Source organism: Saccopteryx leptura, chromosome 1 (genome assembly GCF_036850995.1).
Source record: "Saccopteryx leptura isolate mSacLep1 chromosome 1, mSacLep1_pri_phased_curated, whole genome shotgun sequence".
In the NCBI taxonomy this organism is placed as follows: domain Eukaryota; kingdom Metazoa; phylum Chordata; class Mammalia; order Chiroptera; family Emballonuridae; genus Saccopteryx; species Saccopteryx leptura.
The window spans coordinates 150,666,754-150,690,091 of record NC_089503.1 but is presented as its reverse complement, the minus strand read 5'-3'; positions in this window follow the sequence as shown (position 1 = coordinate 150,690,091).

Here is a 23,338-nt window from a genome sequence, read left to right as displayed (position 1 = left end):
GAATAAGAGTGGTGAAAGGGGGCACGCCTGCCTTGTTCCTGATCATAAAGGGGTTGCCTTCAATTTTTGCCCATTGAGTATGATATTGGCTGTGGGTTTGTCATAGATGGCCTTTATCATGTTGAGGTACATTCCCTGTATTCACTCTTTGCTGAGAGTTTTGATCATGAATGGGTGCTGGATTTTATCAAATGCTTTTTCTGCATCTATTGAAATTATCATGTGGTTTTTCTCCTTTCTTTTGTTTATGTAATGAATCACATTGATTGATTTGTGAATATTGTACCAGCCTTGCCTCCCAAGAATAAATCCCACTTGATCATGGTGTATGATTTTTTTCATATATTGCTGGATCCGGTTTGCTAATATTTTGTTGAGGATTTATGTATCTAAGTTCATCAGGGATATTGGCCTATAATTTTCTTTTTTTGTGTTGTCTTTGCCTGGTTTTGGAATCAGAATAATGCTCACCTCATAAAAGGAGTTTGGAAGTCTTCCTTCCTCTTGAATTTTTTGAAATAGCTTGAGAAGGATAGGAGTTAGTTCTTCTTTGAATATTTGGTAGAATTCACTTGTGAAGCCATCAGGCCAAGGACTTTTCTTTTTTGGGAGTTTTTTGATAGCTGTTTCAATCTCATTTGTTGTAATCGGTCTGTTTAGGTTTTCTGATTCTTCCAGATTGATTTTTGGAAGATTATATGATTCAAGGAATTTGTCCATTTTATCTAGGTTGTCTAGTTTTTTGGCATACAGTTCTTCATAGTATTTTCTTACAATATTTTGTATTTCTGTTGTGTCAGTTGTTATTTCTCCACTCTCATTTCTAATTTTATTTATTTGAGTCCTCTCTCTTTTTTTCTTGGTGAGTCTTGTTAAAGGTTCATCGATCTTGTTTACCTTTTCAAAGAACCAGTTTCTGGTTTCATTGATCCTCTGTATTGTTTCTTTAGCCTCTATGTCATTTATTTCTGCTCTGATCTTTATTATTTCCTTCCTTCTACTAGTTCTGGGCTTTACTTGCTGTTCTTTTTCTAGTTCTTTTAGATGCAGGGTTAAGTTGTTTATTTGAGCTTTTTCTAGCTTCTTGAGGTATGCCTGTAATGCTATAAACTTCCCTCTCAGGACTGCTTTTGCTGTGTCCCATAAATTTTGAGTTGATGTATGCTCATTATCATTTGTTTCTAGGAATTTTTAAATTTCTTCTTTGATCTCAATGTTAACCCATTCATTATTTAATAACATGTTATTTAGTTTCCAAGTGTTTAAATATTTTTCAATTTTTCTATTGTGGTTGATTTCTAGTTTAATGCCATTGTGATCAGAGAAAGTGCTTGATATGATTTCAATCTTCTTAAATTTGTTGAGACCGCTTTTGTGCCCTAACATGTGGTCTATTCTAGAGAATGTACCATGAGCGCTTGAAAAGAATGTATATTCTGCTGTTTTAAGGTGAAAGGTTCTGAAGATTTTTATTAAACTGAGTTGATCTAATATGTCCTTTAAGTTTCTTTGTTAATTTTCTTTCTTGAGGATCTATCTAATGATGTTATTGGGGTATTAAAATCCCCTACTATTATAGTATTGCTGTTGATCTCGCCCTTTAAGTCCATCAAAGTCTGCTTTATATATTTAGGTGCTCCTATATTAGGTGCGTAGATATTTATAATGGTTATATCTTCCTTTAGGATTGCTCCCTTTATCATTATGTAGTGACCTTCTTTATCTCTAACTATGGTCTTTGTTTTAAAGTCCATTTTGTCTGATATAAGTATTGCTACCCCAGCTTTTTTTTTTTTTCATTTCCATTTGCATGAAATATATTTTTTCCATCCTTTATCTTCAGTCTATGTGCATCTTTTGATTTAAGGTGTGTCTCTTGTATACAGCATATGTATGGATCCTGTTTTCTTATCCACGCAGCTACCCTATGTCTCTTGATCGGATCATTTAATCCATTAACATTTAAGGTTATTACTGATATGTAATTGTTTATTGCCATTTTATTCTTTAAAACTATTCCTCTTTTGCTATATTCTTTTTTTCCTTTGATCTGTTTACAACAGGTCCCTTAGCATTTCTTGCAGCCTTGGTTTGGTTGCAGTGAATTCCTTGAGGTTTGTTTTTTTTTTGTCTGTAAAGCTTTTTATTTCTCCTTCAATTTTAAATGATAGCATTGCTGGATAAAGTAGTCTTGGTTGTAGGTTCTTGTTCTGCATTACTTTGAATATCTTGCCATTCCCTTCTGGCCTCAAGTGTTTCTGTTGAGAAGTCAGAAGTCATCCTTATGGGGGCTCCTTTGTAGGTGATAGTCTTTTTTTCTCTAGCAGCTTTTAATATTTTCTCTTCATCATTTAGCTTTTGTATTTTAATTATGATGTGTCTTGGTGTTGGTTTCTTTGGGTTTCTCCTTAATGGAGTTCTCTGTGCTTCCTGAACATGTGAAATGTTTTCCTGCATTAATTGGGGGAAGTTTTCCACTATGATATGTTTGAACAAAGTCTCTATCCCTTGTTCTTTCTCTTCTTCTTCAGGAACCCTTATGATGCAGATGTTATTTCTCTTCATGTTGTCACAGAGCTCTCTTAGTGTTTCCTCAGACTTTTTGAGTCTTTTTTCTTTTTTCTGCTCTGCTTCCGTGCCTTTATTTATCATGTCCTCTAACTCGCTGATTCGATTCTCTGCTTCATCCATCCTGCTTTTATTTCCTTCCATTGTATTCTTTATTTCAGATATTGTATTTGTCATTTCTGACTGATTCTTTTTTATTATTTCATGATCTTTTTTATATTTGTTATCTCTTTATTTAGGTTTTCGTAATGGCCATCTATGGTTGTTCTTATATCTTTGAGCATCCTAACAATCATTATTTTAAACTCTGCATCTGGTAATTTGGTTATATCTGATTCACTTAGGTCCTTTTCTGGGGATTTCTCTTGGTTTATTTGTGTTGTATTTCTCTGCCTCCACATTTTCTCTTCACGGGAGTGGCTGTGATCACGTGCTTGGGTGCACAAGCGTTGGTGGCCTTGGCCTTTGCCCCGCCCCCGTGTGTGACGTTATTCTTGGTCCTGAGGGCACTGATGAGCACCTTTGTACAACTTTGGGTCTCCGCCTGTTTCCGGGCTTTCACCCTGCCCTTGCAGGAGGAGCCTGCTCAAGGAATGGCTGCTAGCCTTGGCTCTACCACCGGGCAGGACTGCGTACCCAAGCTCAGCTCAGTAGCGGAACTCTGCCTCTTCTGGGCTTTTGGCTCCACCCCGGCGGGAGGAGCTGGCTACCAAGTCAGACGGCAAGCCTGGGTTGCACGGGCAGGGCAAGGCTGTGCTCCTGTGCCCTTGCTCAGGGGCTGGTCTCCACCCTTTCCGGGGTTCCCGCCCTTCTCCCGCAGGCTGGATTACAGGCTTCTGGCAGCTGAGCTTGACCGCTTTTGCATGCCCCCTTCTCCCCAGCCGGGCAAAATTGAGCTCACACCTGAGCCCAGTGGTGGCCAGCTGGCTTCCGCCCCTGCCAGCAGAACCGCGCTTTTGTTTCCCGCTGCCGCCCGCCCTCCGGCGAGCCCTCAGCTGCGTGGGTGGGTGCATTGCAGCTCGGACCCTAAGACTCACTACTGTAGCCTTGAAAGCTCCCTCCTTCTAAGCGACTCTGCTCTCAGTGCCGTGGGGGAGCTTGTTTGGCTGCTCTTCTGCTTCCCTTTGCTGGTATTGCTGTTTCCGGGGGAAATATTCACTTCAGCTTTGGGGAGTAACTCGTCCTAGGGGTTAGGGTGGCTATCTCCCAAAATGTTTCTCCCTGTGCATCCTAGATTACACTCTCTTCCTGTTACTCTGGTCCTCTCCTCTCTCCCTGTCCCCAGGAGCCTTGGGTGAGTGGTTGTGAGAGAGATGTTCTGCGCGGTCCCTTTAAGAAGGATCCTGGGTCTGAGAAATCAGACTCTTTCTCACAAACAGTATCCTGACTTGTTTCCAGCTAAATACTGTCCATACGCCTCTTCTGGGCTCTGGGGCTGCAGGCTGGGGCTTTGTTCCTGGAGCTCAGGACCCTTCCCCCTCTGCTAAACTCACTTCCCGCCACGCGAGTCTCTCCCTGCTGCTGTTCGCTCCAGGGAGCTGGGCAGCCCTCTCCACGTTTCCACTTTTCCTACCAGTCTCGGTGTGGCTTCTTCAGTGTTCCTTGGTTGAAGAGTCCTCTTAGTTTAGTCCAAAGTTGGTTTTTCCGATGATAGTTCTTAAAATTAGTTTGTAATCCACTTTGGTTCTGGGAGGTAGATGTTGGTACATCCGCCTATTCCAGCGCCATCTTGTCTCTCTTTCATTTACTTATTTTACTCAGTAGAATGTTCTCAATGTTCATCCATATTGTCATAAATGGCAATATGTCATTTCTTATAGCTGAGTAGTATTCCATAGTATATATCAGGGGTCAGGAAGCTTTTTTGGCTGAGAGAGCCACGAACACCACTAATTTTAAAATGTAATTCTGTGAGAGCCATACCATGACCAGTGTATGTTATGCATTATCCAATAAAAATTTGGTGTTGTACTGGAGGACAGCTGTGATTGGCTCCAGCCACCCGCAATCATGAACATGAGCGGTAGGAAATAAATGGATTGTAATACATGAGAATGTTTTATATTTTTAACATTATTTTTTTATTAAAGAATTATCTGCGAGCCAGATGCAACCATCAAAAGAGCCACATCTGGCTTGCAAGCCATAGGTTCCCGACTCCTGGTATATATGTACCACATCTTCTTTATCCAGTCTTCTATTGAAGGACATTTTGGTTGTTACTGCTTCTGTAAAATTCTCCTTGACCTCTTCTTCTAGAGTGCCAACAAAGGGCATGCTTAGAGCCTCTGCTGTGAGCTCTTCACTGCTCAACAAGGTTATTATTTGTCACCACATGTTTCATTGTGGCCAAATCGCTCAGCACCATGTACTAATTCATAATTCTATCTCTGTAGCTAGTCTGGGGTTTACTTCACTTACTGAATATTTTATTTAGTAATCATATTTTCGATTTCTAAAATTCCTAATTGGTTCTCTTAACCCTATATTCTTTTTCTTTTTAATTTTTCCATTGATCTGAGAAAGAGAGAGAGAGTGAGGGAAGGAGAGGAAGAGAGAGAAGCATTAACTCACCGTTCTACTGAGTTGTTCCATTTGGTTGTGTACTCATTGATTGCTTCTTCCTCTTTGTCTTGTTTTTTCCATTAATTACTTCTTTTACATGCCCTGACAGAGGATCAAACTGTGACCTCATCATGTTGGGATGATGCTTTAGCCACTGAACCACCTGGCCAGGGCCAACCCTTTATTTTCTTAACACATTTCTTTCTGTTCTGTTTGCATGCATGTATGTATTGCCATGGAAGAATCTGAATGTCTATTTAGGTTCCCACATTTTATAAAACCAATATCATTTTTAGAAAGTTGATGTTTCAGTCATTAATGATATTGGATGTTTTTCTTAGCATGGATTTTGCAATTCTGTTTGGCAGGCACATTTTTGAGTGGGAAGTTTTTGGATTTTTGTTTCTATGGGGTTTCTCTCTCTCTCTTCCTCCTCCTCCATGCCCCCTTACTTAGTTGCTTTGAACCTGACTCTGCAGGTCAAGGAGCTTGCCCAGGGACTGGTCTGGGAGAGAATGCAAGTCCAGTCTTCCAACCAGAGGGGATCTGTGTTCCAGGATACATCGGAAGGTTGTCCTGCTGCAGAGAAGCTCCTTAAAGTGCAGCTTCCGGCCAAGGGTCCAACTTCCTGTCTCACCTGCAAAATCCACCCTTTACCTTCATTTTCTGTGAGTCTGATACCTGGCCCCTGATTTTCAAAATGCTTTTTTGTCACTATTGGCCTTGCAGGAGCTAAACCTCCAGCCCTGACCCAGACCTGGCTCATGGTTTGAGCCCTGCTCACCACATCAAAGTGGCATCCATTTTACAAAGATTGTTCTTGAAGGTACTTACCTTGATTTTAACCTGGCAATGTCTCTCTCATTTTCTCACTCTTTGTGTTTGCCTAGAAGGGATTCCTCAGATGTGCACTCACTAAGCCAATTTGACAGAAATCTTTCTTTATATTCAAGAACTAAAAGAAAAATGTATTTTTTAAGTAACATATTTCTTTTAAAATCTTAGCTCTAATTAAAAAAAACAATTAGAACTCATCTTAATCTGTAAACAATAACTTTGTAATCTAAAATTTTAATGTGTTTTTTTTTCTTTCGTTCAAGTTTTAGATGTCTTTGGAGACATTTAAAATGTTGGTGACAGTGTGGTTTTTATAGTAATTCTGGTTCTTGACGATTAAGTTATAAACATATTTTATATTCCAAAAGTAACAAACATCCAACATAGAGTAAAATACTGTCCTCACCGGGACTCTGCATGATGGAACACAGGCTGGACACGGTCAGCGCACGGTCATGACCGGGTGGAGAGCCGCGACGTGCATGCCAAGTTCACCACTTAATCGGTGTAGTGGGAGGCTCAAAATATGTCTATTTACAAATCTGTGGCTGCACATTTTTACATGCAATCATGTCATTGGCAAACACTCCTGTCAAAGAAAAAAAAAGTACTCAAAATAAGGCAAAAGTTTTTATCCTGATATTTCATTCCAAACGTATTTAAAAATTTACTTTTTTTTAACTTTGCTTACCTTCACATTTGTGTAATGTGCCAACACACACAAAGTGTAAGTCTCACGGCAGAACTTGGAGCCAAATGCACCTGTCTTCTTTCTCATGGAGAAGTCTTTTTCCCAGGATGACTGCTTTCTCCACTGTGGCCAACAACACTGTCTCCTCTCCGTCTCCTGGAATCTTGCTGAAGAAGACTCAGAACTACTGTGCCCAGATCTGGTCAAATTTACCATGGATTGCAGATGATTAACCGGAGTGTCCATCACAGGCAAAGACCCCCGGTCCACTCTGCTTCCAGATCCTGAGTGTCAGGTCAGGCTACCCTGACACGTCCCCTGTGAGGGTTCGTTTCCGGTGTGTGTGGGGGGGAGCATGCTGGCCCAATGGTGCATTTCTGCAGAGATTAACTACATACTAGTGCAGGAAGGCCCTCCAGGACACCTCTGCCTTCCCAGTAGGTGGATCACTCCTGGCCATTATAAATTTCTGCAGAAAGAAGGGGTCTGCCATAAATCGCTGTGTGATTTGAGCTTTCCACTGAAGAGTCTCTCTCACATTCTGTGTAAGGATCCAAACGGTGTTGTAGTTAGACTCTTCTTTGAGGGCTGAAAGTTCTCTGTACAGATAAAGGTACTACTTGCATCTCTACAGGTCTGCTAGGAGGTCTGTGGTAAACAGCCTGACCTCTCAGAGGTCCTGCCCTTAACGCTCATCCACCTCATCGGTCCATTTGGGGGCTCCAGCCACCTTGACAAAGCTCAGAGAGCACTTCCCCGTCACTGTGTGTCCCTCACACTCGTGTGTGCATGCACAGCAGACTTCGTCCCTGCACACCTGCGCACAGAGCAGAGCGTAGCTCCCGCCCCCCTGCTGCAGGAGGAACAGAGCCCCTTGCGTACCGCACTGATGACCTCGCACAGTCTGTCCTGAGGCTGCCTCTGCAGCTTCCTCTTAAACCCCACCATTCCTGGGCCCACTGGTTGCGTAGGATTATTTCACCTACAGACCAAGGTCACACAACCCGTCATGCCTTTGCACATGCCCTTCCGTTGCCTCAAACACCCTTGACCTGCATCATTCCTGACGAAACTCCAACACATCTCCATCCACCTTCTCCCATATGCTTCCCTGAGTCTCTCATACCCTTGACTCACCACATCTCAGAGCGGAACCCGCTGTGTCCGCCTCTCTGCATAGCAGTCGGTCCTTCTAGCTCCCCATGTGGACCCAGGATGTGGTCCCCAGAAGACAGCTAGTGCATGTGTGGGCAGACTAAATGAGGGGAAAGGCGTCTTGTAAAATGCTCAGGGTTGACCAGTAGAGGCTGTGTCCATTCATCCATTCGTTCATTCATTCACTCATTCATTCTTTCCAACTAAGCACTTACCTCTTCTCACACCTGTGAAATGTTCGATCGGGCTTCTCAAGGCTACAACGTGCCCTGCTCTGCCCTGCCAGTATGGACTTTTCCTTCTGTTCGGGATGGTGACACATCCAAGTAACAATGCAAGGCAAATTCTGCAACCCATTCTCACTGTCCCGAGTCCTCTTTATGAAGGAATTTTTCTATTTTTACTATGAGGACACTTTGGACATTCCATCTAGAGTTTCTTTGACTTGGCCTAAAATTAAATTTAAGTAGTCCTGATGGGATTGTGGTGGCTTTTCTTTGGTTCCTGTATGTTGTCTGCCAAGACCCCACGGACACAGCGTTGAGCTCTCACAATACCCAGGAAAGGCATGCAACCCCGAAAAGCATTTTGTTGATTGTGACTCAACAGCAAATATCAATGGACTCCTCAGCCACCTTCCTGCCACCTCAGGAGGGGCTTTTAAACCTGAAGAGTGATTTCTGTTTTGCTTTTTTTTTCCTCTTCAGATTAACAAAATCCCAAGGACCTGAGCTCTGATGGGCTACCTATGGAATTTCCTTTTAGTTTATTCTTTTTTCCCTCAAATTCAAGACACTCTATTTTTCACTTCCTCCTTGAATTTTTTTTTCCCCAGAAATACTTTTATCTGTTTTATAGTGTATCCAAATTAAATCATAGGCCAGCACCCTGGCCATATGGAGATTGAATTGGTTGGCAAAAGACCTTTTCCAACCTGTGGTGGCGCAGTGGATAAAGCATCAACCTGAAACACAAAAGACCTTTTCTGGTGGTTGAATGCAAATTGCAAAAAGATAGACACCCATTAAGCAGATAAATGACCACAGTGGTCCTGTCCCTCCCAGCTGAGGAATTACACAAAGGCACCCCCTCCAGGCAGAAGAGTTTCGAAAGAAAAAGACACCAACTCGGGGCAGAAGGTCACAAGTAGGCAGCTGTTGCTGCCCCACAGGCTACAGTTTGGTGAGCAACCAACCCAGAGCTGTGTGAAAACTCCCATGAGCCTCTAGGCTGGGAGTTCCCTGGGAAGCCTACTCAGGGATGGAAGTGGATGTGCAGGTGGTGTATTAGGGAGAGCTCTTGGAGCAACACCTGTGGAAGGAGAGAGCAGGGAAGGGTAGAGGAGGGAGCTAAGATACAGACTCCACAGGACTTTTGAAGCTGGGAAGACCAATTAGAGCTGTCCCAAACTGGGGCAAGGGGACTGGGGCTCTAGGCCCCCATGTCGGTGAGTCTATGGAAGTAGACGGACCCCTGAGAGATGCTCTTTAGCAGAGGCAATCCTGGAAGGATGCTGACAGATGCGGTACCTCTCCACTGAGAGCACGTCCAACACATGGGTGAGAGCTCCTGCCTGCAGAGTCTCTGGGCAGCCTGCTGGACATGGTTCGAGACCTGCTTGACTATTCCTCCTTCCTGAGCCCCAGACGGCCCTCCAGCACTGCCTGTCGATGCACTCCACATCGGCTGGCTCCTCGCCCCCATAGCCAGGGTTGGCTCTGTGGCTGGGTCAGTAGCTTAGAGTCAGACTAATGTCCTCCTGGATCCCGGGGAGACAGAAGGAAATGAGGCAGACCTTCGCCATGTTGTTCAGAGGGCACAGCCTGGGTGCCCAAGATTCATGGGGTACAAGTCTTCCCTGCCTAGTGAAAAGCTGTGGACTAGACCATGGCTTGCTCCACCTTCCATTACCGCTGTTAGCAGCAACCAGGCTCTGCTTTGATGACCGAATACCAGCTAACACAGCATCATGCTCTGGGGAGATGAGTTCAGCCTTCCAGAACAGCCAGGTTGGGTTTTGTAACTTGCCAAATGAGGATGGGACATGGTGTCTCTGAAGGGGGTGTTTGGGTCCTCCATGCTGCTTGCCATTAAGAATTTGTATTGAAGGGTAAATTTCAAGGAAAAGCCATATCACATCGTTTACCTCTTAATGAAGGGAGGGGTCCTGGGAGCTTCCTTCTCCACCCACCACTGCTCTTAGCACATCCTAGACCACACTGCTAGGCACAAGTTGAAGAGAAATGCCCAGAAGGGAAGCTTTGCTCTATATATTTTTCCCTAATGAAACAAGCCACCTTAAATCTAAAAACTTAACAAATACTTATTGGGTTCCTACTACACGCCAAGCACTATGCTACTTCTTAGAGATAATGGTAAACAAAAACAATGAGAGGCAATTTCTGTCGCCATGGTGCTCATAGTCCCATGGAAAGACCGGCATGGCATGTGCCGGGTCTTTGATAGCTAATCGCAGCCCTCGTAGACATTCGCAGAGAAACTGCACTGCGCCCAGACAGCCTATCAGAGAGGAGTTCTGCCAAGTCTAGGAAGCCACAGAATTTCCCTAAAGAGTGGACATTAAATTGAAATTTGAAGAATGACCAGAAAGGAGTTAATTTGTCAAAAGATGAAGGTAAGGAGGATGCCACAGACGAGAGAACAAGGGGCACTAACAGCCGGTGTGATTGGAGAGCTGGATATGTGGAGGGAAGTAACTGGGGTGTCCGAACCAACACCTAGACATGCGTCAGTGCTGGCGTTCCAGGCTCCATGCTGGGCGGGGTAGGGGTGTGAGCACAGGCAGTGTCTCTGTTGTCTCCAGACCGTGTTACGTGGGAAGACAACCTTGCAGTGGACTTCTGGGTCTCTGCACACACCCTCCCTGGACTTGGTCTTTCTGCCATCAGCATCTCAGGTAATGAGATGATCACTATAGTCTGGAAGAGCTGCCTAGAGGTCAGTTAACCCAGCTCCATATTTTACTGATGGGGACACGGCTGCTCAGAGAGATTGACTCACTTGCCCAATGTCATCTCCTAATTAGTTGTGCAACTCATACCAGATTCATATCTCCTAAGTTCAGGTCCCAAGATACCTCCCAGAATTTACCTGTTTGGATCTGCCAAAACCAGGTGTATCAGGCATACTTTTTCTCACTTGTTCTCGCACCCCCTGTTCCCAGAGACTTTTCCTCCTACTAGAGCCCTTTGGGTCCTAAATCCATGTGGTCCTGTGTGAACTCTGTCCTGTCTAACCCCCAGGTTCAGCTGATTGGGAGAGTCAGAGCTCTGGAATTAGAAGGACTGTGTCTGCTGTTCTGTGTGTCATCACCTTTTCTATCTTTCCTTGGTGTCTGAACATTTCTGTCCTATGGAAGATTCTTCCCCTCTCTTCCCCCAGTCTTGGCCAGGGCACTTCCTGGGACATTTTGGCCATAGCTGTTGAGAAGGTTGTGTATTCATGAGCCCAGGTGGGCAGCCCCTGACCTCTGCTCCTGAGACATGAGGAACGAGAAAAAACCCAGTGGACATAAGTGTAGCCCCTGGATTAAGTCAGACCTGAAGCTAACCAGACCTGCTTTCCAAAGTTCTCAGTTAGGAGAACCAATGCATTCCCTCTTTCCTTTGAATGACTGGGTTTCCATCACTTGCCACCACAGAAGACTTTGATACGTGGAGAAGGAGCTATGTTAAGTACTTTTTTTTTTAAATAAAAGATGAACTGGTTGGCCTGTCACCAAGCTGAATTTTTCTCTCAAAAATTTATACTAATATACCCAGAGACTGTGTTGTAGTCAACTAACGTATTGGAACTCTAGAAAAAATAAAATTAAAAAAGCTAAGCAGGGTTGGGGATGGATTATTGCCAAAATATGGCACTGTCTTGTGTAAGTCACTGTGATGGAGAAGCCTATATACTAAATGGCCAGAGTGTGGCAACAGGCTCTGCCACACATGAGCAGTATTGTCCTGAGCAACACTGTGCCTCAGTGTACTTATCTGGAAAGTGGGTATAAAGCAGCACCTGCTTCATGGGGTTGTTGTGAGGACTAAACAACTACTACTCATAAAGCTCTTAGAACAGCACTTGTGCAGAATAAACACTTGCTAAACGTTAGCTACTCTTAGTATTAATCATCATTATTATTAATATGATGGTTACACAGAAGAAGCCAATTGGCAGAAAGGAGAGTGGCCTGGCCATAAAGAGTTGAACAACATCAGGAGCAAAGTCACAAGATACTGACCACAGAGGGAACGAGGAGAGTTGTCTCTATTCCAGAGACCTCCCCACCTTCCACAGGGCCAGCCACACTTCATAAGATGTTTATATCCATAACACAGCCAGCCACTCTTGTCTCTTCTAACCTGAGCCCCTTTATTGGCTTCTGTTCCCTGTGATCAACAAGTTCTGGCCAGAGAATGGCATTCACAGACACAGCACCAGCCAGACAAGAGCACGTTCAGTCCGGTGCCATCCATGGCTCTGGAGGCTTCTCCTCTGTGGGCCCTCCACCTGTCTCAATTTTGGAAAAACAGCTCAAACCCCAGTGCCCTTGGATGGCAGTTGCCACTGTCGTTTCAGGTGTGTGGACAGCGCCGAATGCTACCCGGGACACCTGGTTCATGGATGTACAGGACGAGAGGGAACTTCTGACTTCCATCTCTGAAGAGCAGGTGAAGGATTCCCTCCACGGGGTCAGGCAGCCAGGACAGCCATGCTTTCTGGGGTTTCTAGCTCTCTTTGCTGAGTTCTATTCATAGAAAACCTTGGCCAGATTCCAGGCTGGGTCACATTGTTTGTGTGGAAAGAGGATGTGCACTGCTTTTTCGGAATAACAGCCTGTTTCCGAGTCGTCAGGGGAAAAACTTCCCACAACATAAAGCGTGGAGTCCACTTCATCACGCCCGAGGTGTGTCGTTCCAAGAGACGCAAATAAAATGTCCCTAAAGAAGAAGCCCCTCAGCCACACGCATTCCTGCTCCCTTGCCCATCAGTCAACAGCAGGTCCAAGAGGAGGCACCCCAAAGGACTCACATGCAGCGTTGCCCAGGAAAGCCTCTTCGTACCTTTCTCCTTACTTCAAAACACAAAACTAAAGAAGGGCAGCACTGTAGGGAAAGAAACAGACCCTGAGAGACTGAGAACATCAGACCTGGTTTTTCCCCTCTGAGTTTCCACCTATTGAACAGTCCAAATCCACATTTATCCCAAATTTCAGAATTTCAGAGCTTCAATCCTGATGTACCAGGGCAGTCTCTGGGACTGCCACTGGTCTATAAAGAGGGAACAACAAAAATATACCAATAGTCTCCCTACCATTTAGAATATATCTCTGGAAAATGAAATGCTAATGTTGCTTGAATAGAAACCGATAAAGGTAGTTCATTATTTTTTTTTAATTGAGGCATAATGGACACCTCACATTATGTTAGTTTCAGGTGTACAACATCATGGTTCAATATTTGTGTATATTGCATTCACCAGGATGAGTCTAGTTAACATTTGTCACTGAACATAGTTACAAAAATTGTTTTCTTGCAATAAGAACATTTAAGACCTACAATCTTGGCAACTTTTAAATATGCAATACAGTATGATTAACTATAGTCTCCATGTGTACACTGTATCCCCATGACTTATACTGGAAGATTGTATCTTTTGACACCCCCCCCCCATTCACCCATTTTCCCCCTCCCTACCCCTACTTCTGGCAACTAACCTGTCCTCTGCTCTATGAGATTGGTTTTCTTGTTTTGTTTCATTTTGTTTTTAGATTCCACGTGTAAGTGGAATCAGTTGGCATTTGTCTTTCTCTGTCTGACTTAACATCACTTAGCACAATATCCTCTAGGTCCATCCATGTTGTCACAGTAGTAAGATTTCACTTATTACAGCTGAGTCATATTCCACTGTATGTAGGCACCACATCTACTTTATCCCTTTGTTGACAAACACCTGGGTTGCCTCCATGGTTATCATCAAAAATGCTGCAATGAACATGGAAGTAAAAAGATTTAGATCTTTTCAAGCGGGTTGTTGTCATTTTCTTTGGATAAATACCCAGAAGCAGATTTGCTGGATCCCTTCATTCTTTATTGCATGGATAATAACTGCATGCATGAAAGAAGGCAACATTGACATGGGGTTAAGAGAAATCTTGTGTCTACACTGGGAACCCTTCCCCAGCCCCACGACCTGTCATCTTATGTGGGAGTGGATGCTCCCTCTGATCATGGCCTTTACTTGCTGCTGGTGTGACAACTAGTCTTGACTTGACCCTCACCAACTGCACGACACTTACACCTGTAACACCTGGTGGCTCAATGACGCACTCTTGGCCTGTCCTGTTACATCTGGGTGTCATGACCCCAAGCAGAGTCAGAGATGAAGAAGGGAAACTTTTCAGAGTCTCAAGAGCAAGGGGGATGATCCCAACCTAAGCACTTTTTCAAAGAGTGGCAGCTTTTTGCCTGACCTGTGGTGGCGCAGTGGGATAAAGTGTCGACCTGGAACACTGAGGTCGCTGGTTCGAAACCTTGGGCTTGCCTGGTCAAGGCACATATGGGAGTTGATGCTTCCTACTCTTCCCCCTTCTCTCTCTCTCTGTCTCTCTCTCTCACTCCTCTCTCTCTAAAAAAATCAATAAATAAAAAATATTTTTAAAAAACGGTTTTTTTTTCAAAAAAAAGAGTGGCAGCTTTTCAAAGGTTTTGATAGGTGTCATGCTGACCTACATGTTGTAAAGACAGTGGGGACCAGAGATTAGAGGACACAGCATGGGAAGGCTGCTCAGAGTGTCAGTAATCACTTCATTAACATTCATTTTGACTTAATTTCAGACTTTAGGAAAGTTTCAAGGATAGAAAATAATTTCCATGAGACTGTCATCTGGATTCCCAAAATGTTCACCTTTTATCACATTAACTGTATCATTCTCTCTCTTAGTATGTATACGTATTACATATTTTTTCTGTTTCAGTTTGAGTTGCAGACATTTAGTTAGAATTAAAATGAAAAAGATTTTTTAAAAGTATATTTCAGAAAAACAAACCAATCAAGACTTCAGAGCAGCTCTTCTAGAAAAGCCAAACCTGACAGTGGATTAAAAACAACAGCTAATGCCAACCCAAGAAGATCTAGAAATAATACAACTGAAAGTTGGAGGCAGACAACACCAAACCTAGACTCAACTAGTCCTACAAACAACAAAGACATAACAAGAAGACTGAGAAGTGCAATCCAAATGAAACCACAAGAGAAATCTCCAGAAAAGGAACTGAGTGATATGGAAATAACCTAACTGCTGGATGCAGAATTTAGAATAATGACTGTTAGGATGCTTAGGGATCTTAGAACAATAATGGATGGTCATTACGAACACCTAAATAAAGAGATAGCAAGTATAAAAAAGGACATTGACATATGAAAAAAGAATCAGTTGGAAGTGACAAATACAATATCAGAAATGAAGACCACAATGGAAGGAATTAAAAGCAGAATGGATGAAGCTGAGGATCAAATCAGCAAGTTGAAGGACAAGATGAACAAAAGCACAGAAGCAGAGCAGAAAAAGGAAAAGAGACTTAAAAAGTCTGAGGAGACTCTAAGAGAGCTCTGTGACAACATGAAGAGAAATAACATCTGCATCATAGGGGTTCCTGAAGAAGAAAAGAAAGAACAAGGGATAGAAACTTTATTTAATCAAATCATAGCTGAAAACTTCCCTAAATTGATGCAGGGGAGGCTCTCACAAGTTCAAGAACCACAGAGAACTCCATTAAAGAAAAACCCAAAAAGACCTACACCAAAACACATCATTATTAAACTACCAAAGCTAAGCGATAAAGAGAAAATATTAAACGCTGCTAGGGAAAAGAAGGCTATCACCTACAAAGGAGCCCCCGTAAGGATGACATCCGACTTCTCAACAGAAACACTTGAGGCCAAAAAGGAATGGCAAGAAATAGTCAAAGTAATGCAGAACAAGAGCCTACAACCAAGACTACTTTATCCAGCAAGGCTATCATTTAAAATTGAAGGAGAAATAAAAAGCTTCCCAGACAAAAAAACTTAAGGAATTCATTACAACCAAACCAATGCTGCAGGAAATGTTAAGGGGCCTGTTGTAAATAGATCAAAGTGGGGAAAGAATATAGCAAAAGAGGAATACAGCTTTAAAGAATAAAATGGCAATAAACAACTACATATCAATAAAAACCTTAAATGTAAATGGATTAAATCAGTGGTCCCAAACCCACGGGCCATGGACCAGTACCAGACCATGGGCCATTTGGTACCGGTCTGCCGAGAAAGAATAAATAACTTACATTATTTCCATTTTATTTATATTTAAGTCTGAACGATGTTTTGTTTTTAAAAAATAACCAGATTCTCTCTGTTACATCCATCTAAGACTCACTCTTGATGCTTGTCTCGGTCATGTGATAGATTTATCCATCCCACCCTAAAGGCCGGTCCATGAAAATATTTTCTGACATTAAACCGGTCCATGGTCCAAAGAGGTTGAGGACCATGGGATTAAATGATTCAATCAAAAGACATAGGGTAGCTGCTTGGATAAGAAAACAGGACCCATACATATGCTGTCTACAAGAGACACATCTTAAAACAAAAGATGCACATAGACTGAAGGTAAAAGAATGGAATAAAATATTTCATGCAAAAGGAAATGAAAAAAAGCTGGGGTAGCAATACTTATATCAGACAAAATGGACTTTAAAACAAAGACTATAGTAAGAGATAAAGAAGGTCACTACATAATGATAAAAGGAGCAATACAACAGAAAGATATAACCATTATAAATATCTACGCACCTAATATAGGAGCACCTAAATATATAAAGCAGACTTTGATGGGTATAAAGGGTGAGATAAACAGCAATACTATAATAGTAGGAGATTTCAATACCCCACTAACATCACTAGGTAGATCTTCTGGAAAGAAAATTAACAAAGACACAGCAGACTTAAAGGACACACTGGAACAACTCGATTTAATAGATATCTTTAGCTTTCACGCTAAGGCAGCAGAATATACATTCTTTTCAAGTGCTCATGGTACATTCTCTAAGATAGACCACATGTTAGGACACAAAAGAAGCAGTCTCAACAAATTAAGGAAGATTGAAATCATATCAAGCATTTTCTCTGATCACAATGGCATGAAACTAGAAATCAACCACAACAGAAAAACTGAAAAATACTCAAACACATGGAAACTAAATAGCATATTATTAAATAACAAATGGGTTAACAATGAAATCAAAGAAGAAATAAAAAAAATTCCTAGAAACAAATGATAATGAGCAAACAACAACTCAAAATTTATGGGACACAGCAAAAGCAGTCCTGAGAGGGAAGTTCATAGCACAACAGGCATTCCTTAAGAAGCTTGTAAAAGCCCAAATAAACAACCTAACCCTTCATCTAAAAGAACTAGAAAAAGAACAACAAGTAAGGCCCAGAGGTAGTAGAAGGAAGGAAATAATAAAGATCAGAGCAGAAATAAATGACATAGAAGCTAAAGAAACAATACAAAGAATCAATGAAACCAAGAGCTGGTTCTTTGAAAGGGTAAACAAGATCAATAAACCTTTAACAAAACTCACCAAGAAAAGAAAAGAGAGGACTCAAATAAATAAAATTAGAAATGAGAGTGGAGAAATAACAACCGACACAACAGAAATACAAAATACTGTAAGAAAATACTATGATGAACTGTATGCCAAAAAATTAAACAACCTAGGTGAAATGCACAAATTCCTTGAAACATATAATCTTCCAAAAAGCAATCTGGAAGAATCAGAAAACCTAAACAGACCAATTACAACAAAAGAGATCGAGACAGTTATCCGAAAGCTCCCAAAAAACAAAACTCCTCGGGCCGATGGCTTCACTGGTGAATTCCACCAAATATTCAAAGAAGAACTAACTCCTATCCTTTTCAAGCTATTTCAAAAAATTCAGGAGGAAGGAACACTTCCAAGTTCCTTTTATGAGGCGAGCATAATTCTGATTCCAAAACCAGGCAAAGACAACACAAAGAAAGAAAATAATAGGCCAATATCCCTGATGAATTTAGATGCTAAAATCCTCAATAAAGTATTTGCAAACCGGATCCAGCAATACATGAAAAAACTCATACATCATGATCGAGTGGGATTTATTCTGGGGAGGCAAGGATGGTACAACATTCATAAATCAATTAATCTGATTCACCACATAAAAAAAAGGAAGGAGAAAAACCACATGATAATTTCAATAGATGCAGAAAAAGCATTTGATAAAATCCAGCACCCATTTATGATCAAAACTCTTAGCAAAGTGGGAATACAGGGAACATACCTCAACATGATAAAGGCCATCGATGACAAACCCACAGCCAACGTTATAATTAATGGACAAAAATAAAAAGCAATTCTTCTAAAATCAGGAACAAGGCAGGGGTGCCCCCTTTCACCACTCTTATTCAACATAGTACTGGAAGTCCTAGCTACAGCAATCAGAGAAGAAGAAGAAATAAAAGGCATAAAATTGGAAAAGAAGAAGTAAAACTATCATTATTTGCAGATGGTATGATACTGTATAAAGAAAACCCTAAAGTCTCAGTCAAAAAACTACTGGACCTAATAATCAAATTCAACAAGTTGGCAGGATATAAAAGTAATACACAGAAATCAGAGGCATTTTTATACACAAACAATGAACTGTAAGAAAGAGAAATTAAGAAAACAATCCCCTTCACTATTGCAACAAAAAAAATAAAGTACCTAAGGAGGTTAAAGACTTGTACCCAGAAAATTATAAAACATTGATAAAAGAAATCAAGGAAGACACAAACAAGTGGAGGCATATACCGTGCTCATGGTTAGGAAGAACAAACATAATTAAAATGTCTATATTACTGAAAGCAATTTATAAATTCAAGGCAATACCAATTAAAATACCAATAACATACTTGAAAGATGGAGAACACATATTCCAAAAATTTATATGGAACAAAAAAAGAACATAAATATCCTCAGCAATCTTGAAAAAGAAGAATAAAGTGGGAGGTATCACACTTTCTGATATCAAGTTATACTACAAGGCCATTGTACTCAAAACAGCTTGGTACTGGCATAAGAACAGGCATATAGATCAATGGAACAGAACAGAGAACCCAGAAATAAACCCACATCTTTATGGACAATTGATATTTGACAAAGGAGGTAAGAGCATACAGTGGAGTAAAGACAGTCTCTTTAACAAATGGTGTTGGGAAAACTGGACGGCTACCTGCAAAAAAATGAAACTAGACCACCAACTTACACCATTCACAAAAATAAACTCAAAATGGATAAAGGACTTAAATGTAAATTGTGAAACCATAAGTATCCTAGAAGAAAACTTAGGCAGTAAGCTCACCGACATCTATCGCAGCAATATCTTTGCTGAATTATCTCCACAGGCACATGAAATAAAAGACAGAATAAACAAATGGGACTATATTAAACTAAAAAGCTTTTGCACAGCTTAAGACAATATGAACAGAGTAAAAAGACAAACCACACAATGGGAGAACATATTCGACAATACATCTGATAAGGGATTAATAACCAAAATTTATAGAGAACTTGTAAAACTCAACACCAGGAAGATAAACAATCCAATCAAAAAATGGGCACAAGAAATGAACAGACACTTCTCCAAAGAGGACATACAGATGGCCAATAGACAAATGAAAAAATGTTCAACATCACTAATTATTAGAGAAATGCAAATTAAAACCACAATGAGATACCACCTCACACCAGTCAGAATGGCGCTCATTAACAAAACAACACATGATAGGTGCTGGCGAGGATGTGGAGAAAGGGGAACCCTCCTGCACTGCTGGTGGGAATGCAGACTGGTACAGCCACTGTGGAAAACAGTATGGAGATTCCTCAAAAAATTAGAAATGGAACTGGCCCTTGACCCAGCCATCCCACTTATAGGAATATATCCCAAGGACACCATATCACCAACTGAAAAAAAGAAATACACCCCCATGTTTATGGCAGCACTGTTCACAATAGCGAAGACCTGAAAACAGACCAAGTGTCCATCAGTGGACAAGTGGATTAAAAAGCAGTGGTACATATATACAATGGAATACTATGGGGCTATGAAAAAGAAGGAAATATTAAGTTTTGCAACAATATGGAGGCACCTGGAAACTATTATGTTGAGTGAAATAAGCCAAGCAGAGAAAGAAAAATATCATCATATGACCTCACTCATTTGAGGAATCCAATGAACAATGTGAACTGAGGAATGGAATTGAGACAGAGGAGGGATCAAAGGGACCAGAGGAAAAGAGGACAGAGGGAAAGGGGATGATAGGATGGGATAAACCTGAAGGGAAGTGGGGAAGGCGCTGTAGGGAGGGGGGCAAGGAAAATGTTGAGGGGAATTAGAGGGAGGGAGATGCATTCGGAGTGACCCTAGAATCTATGTAAACACAATTAATTAAATTAAAAAAATAAAGAAGAAAAAAAAAGTATATTTCAAGATGAAGAACAAAGAGTCATTGATCTTAAATACTGGATTTTTTTAAAATACAATTTTGTCTTAAGCTGTTGTGAATAATAATGTTTTTGTCTTTGATACCAAATAAAGTCACTGAAGAAAAAGAAAGAAATCGATGGTCAGACTAGGAGACAGGTTAATAGGGCAGTCAATAGTTGAGTGCTTCCTGTCACTGACACGGCAGCTCTTGGCCACATGCTGACCCCATTGGAACCTGCAATGCCTCTTTTCCATTCATTGAGATGCCTCAGCCAACCCACAAAGACACTAGAGTAATATACCCAATGCTTCTCTCAAAAGCACCAAAACACCAGTGAACTAGGATGGGTTCCAGCTTCCTCACTCACCAAGATTGGGGTGAGTTTCTTGGTTCCCCAAGGCACTCCTTCCCACCCAAACTCTACCCCTATGTTATCTTACCCTGTTCTCTTGCACAACTTGCTTTTTACCAAAGCAGGACTGCCTGAGTTGACCAACATCTCATGGGCCAGTTGGGGCTCTGGGTGTCATGGGCTACCACCAAAAATGAAAACCACCTACATAGAATGAATGTGTGTCACAGTTGAGCTATTCTCTAAAATGGGCCAACAGTTCTGAGAGGAACACTTCAGAAATGGAATTTCCAAGAAGCTTGGAGCAGTGGAGCATCCCAGGAACATGAACAAGTGATGGCAGCTTTTGATTCCAGCAGCAGACCCCAGCAAGAACACCTGTCTGCCTATGCCACCTGCCCCTCCCAAGCTGCCCTGCATCCTCTAAACCAGGGGTCTCAAACTCAACTCAGCATGTGGGCCGCAGAGCAAGATCACAGCCGTTCGGCGGGCCGCACTAGGTCTACAAAAGGCAACTGTTACGCAACACTTTTCTCACTGCAGTTGAAAACAAAAAAAAAATCAGTACAACAAGCACAATCGTACATGCAGTTTACTCAGTGTCACAAAACGACCAGAAACTGTAGTTCGCATCACAACTGCTGTTAACTAAGCTAATATCTAGCTAGGATGCTAGAGAAATGAAAAATACAAGTAGGCCCCTAGGCTTACTTAATTTTATCCAAAATATTTTGAACTTCGTGGATTAGTCTGTGGGCCACGGGTCGCGAGTTTGAGACCCCCGCTCTAAACCAATGGATTCAACAGACTTTTTGTTTTTCCATTTTCTGAGGCACCCCACATTCTACCAATAAATTACATTTTTGCTGAAGTTCTTTCCCTGGTTCATTTTGTTTTGCTTGCAACCAAAGAACCATAAACCAGCACGCATGATTAAACTGTGCACCTGTATGTTTCCGTACTGTTTGTCTATTTCGTTTCCTTTTCGGGCTCTCTAAAAACAGGACCACAACATCGCAGCTCCTCACTCTGCTTCTGTTGACATTGTGCAGAAGGCCGGCTCTTGCCACCAGCCTGCCTAAGGGCTAATAGATAAAAAGTGAAATATCCACAAACTAGACTGAGATGGGACTAAACTAGACTTTCTTCTTCTTTTCTTCGTGTGGATTTTGATCCTCTGTCCATCTATCAAAAACAGAGTTTATCTTCAGATTCCTCCAAATTCTATAAGTAATAAAACAAGTTCACGAAGAAAGTATTGAAACCCTGCACCCCTTGGCCTCAGATCCTTCCATATCCCTGATTCATGAAATAACTAGAAAGTCAACCAGGACCCTGGATTTTTTAGATTGTTTTCAAACCATGAACAGACTGGTGCCAAGCCGAGCGGGAATTCCTGAACGGGCTGCCATTCCTTGAGTTTCCTTTGAAAGGTGAAAAAAAAAGCAGCTTAAAATGCATTATATAAGAAAGAAAAGTATGAACAAGTTCAGGGGAAACTACAAAGGAAGCGGGCCAAGTCCCAAAATAAAAGGCAGGAATAGACATCTAAAAATAACAGCTGGGGAAGTGCCCCGTCTACAGGACTCCCTTGCATTCTCCTGAAGCATTGTGCATTTTTTTTTTAGGGGCATGCTAATTATTGTTTGCAGATTTAAATAGAACACTTGTTTGTTCTTTAAAAATAGTTGAAGTTTCTTTTGTAGAACGGTGAGAGCGGTCCCAGTGATGTTCATTGAATTTCACCCATCGCTGTTTTCCTTTTACGGGCATCTTCACGTTGGCTAAGGAGTAGGTTGATTTTCTTCCATGTCTTTTTATTGATTCATCTTTACTATAACATGTAGAATATGTTAAATAGTTCAGTCTTGCTGTAATTAATGTGTACTTGAAATAGCAAAAAAAAATGCGGTTGGCTTATATGACACTTCAAGAATCTGCCACTTGTTGGAAATCTCAGTAGGTATATGTTGGACAGTGATCAAATAAAATACGTACACAGAACATATGCAAAGGAGCCTTGTAGCTCTGCACAGAGGCCATTGCCCACATTTCACACAGAGGACACTGAGGGGCAGCATGGCTGAATGACACACCTAGAGTCACCCTCTAGTAAGTATTGCAGTGAGTTCATTCTGGCTTCTTCTAACTCAAAAACTCTAGGGCCCTTCCTCAGTACTTAAGATAACCAAAGATATTTTTCAAATAGGCAAACAATGTATAATTAGCACAAAGTCATCAGTAAGATATTTATTGCTCACTTTCTAAGGTTGGCTTGCTTTTGTAGAATTTATATTACAACTGGATTTCTATAAACATTCTGACAAGGTAGGGTCCACATCCCATGACCCTATAGGTGCAATTTCTCCTCTCCTGATTATAAGGTTCATTGTCCACCATTCACTCAGTTGTCAGATTATTACAAAATTATGTTTTATTCCCCTTAAGAGAGATAGGTTGTGATAGATTTGAAGAAAATGAACCTCAGACTGGGAACTGCCTATGGAGAGTTCACTCACGATGTGTGTTCAATAATGACTTCCAAGTTGTTAATTCCTGTTTTCTCTAGACACAACAAGAGCAGGAAATATTTACCAACTTCACAGGTGTC